Source organism: Sturnira hondurensis, unplaced genomic scaffold, assembly GCF_014824575.4.
Source record: "Sturnira hondurensis isolate 20B ecotype Veracruz unplaced genomic scaffold, ASM1482457v3 Scaffold0008363, whole genome shotgun sequence".
Taxonomy (NCBI): domain Eukaryota; kingdom Metazoa; phylum Chordata; class Mammalia; order Chiroptera; family Phyllostomidae; genus Sturnira; species Sturnira hondurensis.
Window position 1 is genome coordinate 1 of NW_028080994.1, and position 6,181 is coordinate 6,181.

General features: G+C 35.6%; 1 pseudogene; it reads left to right on the plus strand.

The window, feature by feature from the left end:
• The first annotated feature begins 1,845 nt into the window (after positions 1 to 1,845).
• LOC118992743 (syntaxin-7-like) lies at positions 1,846 to 2,587 on the plus strand (annotated as a pseudogene).
• The last annotated feature ends 3,594 nt before the right edge of the window (positions 2,588 to 6,181 follow it).

Here is a 6,181-nt window from a genome sequence, read left to right on the forward strand (position 1 = left end):
GTGTTGGTTCTGTTGTCCCAGCAAGTGGAGTACAGTCACATGGCTCTTGTTAAAGATACTTTGGGGTTGTTGCATAGTAACAGTGAGTGCCAAGCAGAAATTCAGTTCTCTCTGCTCCAAATCTATATGCATTGCACTTTCTGAGATAATGGCAGCAGATCCTCCAACCTCCTCTCCAGTCAGCTCACTTGAGGTTTTGTCAGGAAAGGGCACTGGGAGCAAGGACTGGTCTTCCTTGTCTCATGCTGTTTTCTCTCCTTTGGCTACAGTGCTGTGGCTGACATCTGCATGCATGCAGGAAGTTCTTGTGGTATTCACCCTCAGGCAAGTTTCTGAGACTAGTCACAGCCAAAGCTCCCCTTCTCCAACCTGGGCCTACTGACACTTGGTCAGAGAGGTCTTGTTACTTGCCAGTCACACTGTGAGATCCATCCTCACCCACATCAGCCTGCAGACTGAGACCTGCTCTCTCCTAGAGCCGCCCAGTGAATGTGTCTGCCATAGAGCTTTCTGTAGTGACATGAGTCTGAAACCCATTACTGAGGAGATAGACTTAGGTCATATACGATTCTCCCTTTTGGTAATCTTCTTTGATTAACCCTTTGGCATATTTTGTAATTTTCTTCTACCCTTTTGCAGACTACCCCCTAAAATACTTAAATATTCTTTAAATCACCCCTGGTTTCTTTTTTCTCACTCCACTGCCTTACACACCTTGATATCCTGATATGTTCAGTCCTCAGTTTCAACATTCAAAGGCTGGGAAAACTTATATTGAAGATGTGTCTTCAATTACTCATGTTATTTTAGACTTAGAAGTAACAGTGTTTAATATTGCAATTCATACTTTAAACTTGATATATTTTAATAACAAGATTTTAAAATGCTTAATGTGCACATGGATATATATTTTTAAAGGTTAACATAAACATAGATATTAAAACAATTCTATCATACCAAGGAAGAAGTATAACATAAAGCATGAACTTCAAGTGACTATGATATGTCAGCACAGACTCACTCTCAGTAACAAAGGTCCCATCTGCTGAGTGATGCTGATAATGGGGATGCTCTGCATGCAGGGGACTATGGGAAATGTCAGGACTTCCCTTTAATTTTTGTGCTGAAACTAAAACTGGTCTCAAAATAAGTCATATAACTTAGTTTTACAGAAATAATGGCAGCATTCTTGAAGAAACTAAAAATGTGTTTTTTTCGAATGGTAAGAGTAACATTGTACCAGATTTAGGTTAGCTAATGTGATTGGTGCTTACAAATATATCTTCTGTATTCTAGACAGGATAGAGAATTGAAGTTGTCTGTCTCATAATTCCAAAATATGCAATTCTTGTCCAACATGGAAGTGTTTGCAAATCTGAAATGCAGAGATAAAAAATCATTAATCTGATTATACATAACTTAATATTTAAGTAAACAAATATTTACAGTAAAATTTATATAGTAAATCTGTATATTTCTTAATATTTTTCTATAAAAACACTTAAATATTTCTTCACATATTGTTCACCCATTGCCTTTTGTTTCTAAAATCAACTCCTGATTTGCAAGAATGAGGGAAGAATACAAGTTCTAAAGAAACTTACACTTCAGAAGAGAGAGTTGTGCCGGTTGTCCACACTGAAGGCTTAGTATTATTTCTGTGGGAGAGTCCAGTCCATGCATGTATTTTCAAAATGCTCAAAAAATTCTATGAGGAAACAAATTTTAAGAGAATTTAAGTAAAATTAATTTGTATTTGTGAAAACAATTAAAGTTGGCTCACAGTTAGAGGGGGAGGTGACCGTTAAGCAAACTGCACAGCCCACCAACATCTGGTGACATTAGTGAATAAGCAATCAACCCCATCCTGCACTCCAGGAATTCTTGGTCACCCCACCCAGCTGGCCCAGCATATCCAATACCCAAAGATCACACGACCATGTGTGGATATATAAAGGACTCTGCATCAACGTGGAACACCTCAACAGTCACCTGAGTTGAGGCAACAGCTGCAGCAGAACCAACAATATTCTGAACAACTGGTCAAAGAAACAAGTCCATGAAACAGTTCATATCTCTTCCTACCACCCTCAGTGAACAGCATGAAAGGAAAATACAGGTTATTTCTTAGTGGCTGAATTCACGACATCACTGACCAACTCCCCAAAGGCCAGCAGCTGAGAAAGACAAATAGTGTTTTGCATGAGTGGGGAGCCTGTGCCAGAGCATCTGGTGGAATTCCTGAGGAGAGCTCAAAGAAAGGAATCTTGTGTTCTGGAAAAGCTAAACTCACCCTCAAGGTCAGGTGCAGGATGAGGGAATTACAGAAGGTGACCTCCACCTCATTCATGAAACAGTCTTCTCTTACACACTGGTAGCTGATATTATGGATATTAATAAACTTTTCAGAAGTCTGGGAATGATAATTCATGAGCAAGGAAGTGTGATGGCATGGAAACCAAAGTTGAAAATGCAGGGTGCATGTGCAACAAGCAACTATCATCCATCATGGGGGCAGAATATCAGAAAGAGAACCCTGCATGTTGCTGGGAGATGCACAAAATTTCAAAGAAAAATACAAATCTAAAAATGCACTAACATGGGAGAATGAAACAAACGTCTAAAGCTTTACATTTTATTTTATTTTTTATTAGAGATTCTATTTATTTAATTTTGGAGAGAGAAAGAAAGGGAAATATCGATTGTTTGCCTCTCCTGTGCTGAATCCCCAGATCAATTGTGCAACAACACAGACACCTGCCCTGACTGGGAATGGAACCAGTGACATTTTCCTTTACAGAACGATGTCCAACCCACTGAGTCACACCAGTCAGGGAAACCTCTGCATTTTAAATGACTGTGTTATAATGCTCTTGCCTCTGGTTTTATTTTTATGTTGAGAATTTGAACACAGGTTTTGTTAATATTAAATGATGAGAATGATTTTGGACACTAATAAATTGGCCTTAGAAAAAATAAGACAATTGTATTTTCAGAGAACTTATTTTAAAAGCAACTTTAAAAAAATATTTTTTCTCTACTGTTCACATTCAATATTGTTTTGGACCTCTGTATACTTTCAGAGGTGACCACCCCAATGGATCTGGGGCCCATTTGACACCATGCATATTTATTAGAATATTGTTGACTATATTCCCCATGTTGTGCTTTTTATTGTTGTGACTGATTTACAAAAGAACTTTTTGATAAAAGTTTCAAAATGCACATCTTTTAAGCTACTCTTAATTTTTATACATAGGTATCATTTTTTAGTATTATTCATTAAAAAATAAATGTGTGCCAATTAACTCACTTTCCTTTTTAAATCAATGTTATAGTTTGTTTGTCACTTTATTTCTATTGATGAGAGAGAGAGAGAACAATCAGTTAGTCAGTCTACCTAGTGTGGCTTTCCTTGGGAGCTTCTTGTATGTGCACGATGGGACATCAACCACCACCCTGCGCATATTCTGATCATGCTCTAACCAGTGACCTACCAGAACTGGGTCTATTACAACATTAAAACAACATATAGTTGTTTTAATTATATATAGGCTATAGTTTATATTTTATGGTATATGAAGAGAATACAGAAAGAAAATTATATAGGTTATAGTTTAAATTTTATAGTATTTTTATTTAGAAGCTTGATAAAGGCAAAGTTGTATATGGCAAGATATGAAACTGCAAATGGAATCAAATAAAATATTAAGTAACTGTATCGTATATTTGCAACCTAAATAAAGATGATTTTAAAATGATAAACCAAATGCAGTTATTTTTTCTAGGTTGGAGTGACTCAATTTATATTATACTTTTATATATTAGACACATTAAGGCAATGTTTTAGCATAATTAGCTAAAGGGAAACACAACAATTTTACACCTCTGAAATTTGATCAGTAAAAATAACATGAGCATTTATTACTGGAAAAAAGCAGCTAGAGATTCCAGTGAAAATAGACCAAATTTGTCATCTTCGTGTCTAAGACTGCTCCCATGTCTCCCCCAGTCCCATCTCAGTTCCTGAGTAAGAAGTGCAATTCTTACGGTTTGGGGAATGCTGAAACATCACTGGTGTTACCACAGGGGAAGTCTGACTACTTTGGAAGTGGTGGTTAAACTGCCCATCCTTTTTCAGGTCAAAGTGCTAAATTCACTAGGTTAAAAGTGACTATCATTTTTCTAGTCTGTGTCAAGCACAGTGACAGGTATAAATATAACAGGATGGTACTCAATATGAGAGCACAATGCAAGAAGTGATATTAACTCTCTACATACACTTGGTTGATGGGAAAAAATTGCACTCTGTAAAAGAAACAAACATGACCCTGTAAAAAAAATAAGGCAAAGTTGATTCGAGAACTGCTTTTAAAGGTATGAGTGCTCCCTTGCAAACACTGACACACAAGTACATCAAGTAGCAGAGGGTGGAGCCATACTGACTGAGGTATTTGAATAAATTTTTTAAAATCATTACCCGTCAAGTAAGCTAGGCAGACCCAAGAGGAATCCCAATAATTGAGCTTAAAAATAAATTAATAACAAGAGTTTAAAAAATGGAGTAAGCACACTTCAAAAGAGATGATTCGATAGTTAATAGTTTACTGAAGTTACAAAAATAAAATCTAATAAGCATGTAGAAGGATCCATGTTTGTTATAACATATTATTGAAAATGTAGGCTTACCAAATATTTAAAACTATGCAAAGCAACTGAAAAATATCTTCTATACTCGGGGGGATAAATCAGCCATACAAAATAACTTTCCTTGGGATAAGATGTTAAATTTTTCATACAAATACTTAATTCTAGTAATTATAAATAGATATTTACCTAAAATGTTTTTTAAAAACTATGTTCAAATAACTCTATGGAAATACGATGATGGCAGCGACAGAACAATTAGAGAAATGAAAACTGTATGAGTGAATCAACTAAAATTAGCAGTTGAAAAATCATTATCTATCATTACAAAATTCAATATATTTACACAAATATTGAGACATAGAAGAAAGAATTGATGAAATAAAGATGGAGTGACAGAAATAACTAATTCCTGGAGGTAGAGAGAAAGAGATAGAAAAACTAATGGAGCCTCAGAGACCTTTACAGAACTTTACCGGTAAAACCAACTCAGGTGAAATTATTGCATGTAAACAGAAAGAACAACAAAAGAAGAGAGAAAGAATTTTTTGTGACACAATAAATGATCATCTTTTTCAATTTTATGGTAAACTATATTCACCCATGTATATAAAGTTGTTTGTGTAGAGAAGATCATCTGCTGTAAATTATGCCACATCAACTAGATAATGATGCAGAAAAGTATGAACTTGACCTCTACCACACAGCATCACAAACACAGCATCTCAAAAATATACATTCTGAAAGTATTACAAACTTAAAACAAAAAAATCTATCAATAAAGAAAAAAGATAATAAAGAGTAATGCAGCCCTGGCTGGTATAGCTCAGTGGATTGAGCGCGGGCCTGAGAACGACACGATCAGGGTTCGATTCCCCGTCAGGGCACATGCCTGGGTTGCAGGCCAGTTCCCGGCAGGGGACGCACAAGAGGCAACCATACATTGATATTTCTCTCCCTCTCTCCTTCCCTTCCCCTCTAAAGATAAATAAATAAAATCTTTTAAAAAATAGAGTAATGCAGTAGATTATCTTCATGAACTTTCACAAAATTTTGAAACATATCTAAAATAATCACCAGCATCCAAAACCAAATATTGGACTATGATAATGTTATTAAATCCTGGTCATGGAGAAACTCCAATATGACAAAAAAGTGTAATTAATAATCAAGAAACAAATTTGCATCTCACAAATTCAAAACAGAGTCCTATCAAAAATATAACTACTTCTATTACAACAGGTAACACACAGGAGAAATGGTCAAGAGACATGAATGGGCACTTCTCATTCTCACAGAACAGAAATTCATCAAGATTGTGCTCTCAAAGATGTGTTCAATTGATCAGTATGAGGAAGATACCTATCACTGTCACAGTGATGCTTTTACATAATGATCAGAGCTGATGGCATTAGAATTTCTGGCAGAACTAAGCTTTGGACCATGAAACTATTGGATATAATGTGTATTTATACAACAAATTAGAAATAGGGATAATTTACATGCAAAAATATTTTTGACCTTGCAATTTCAA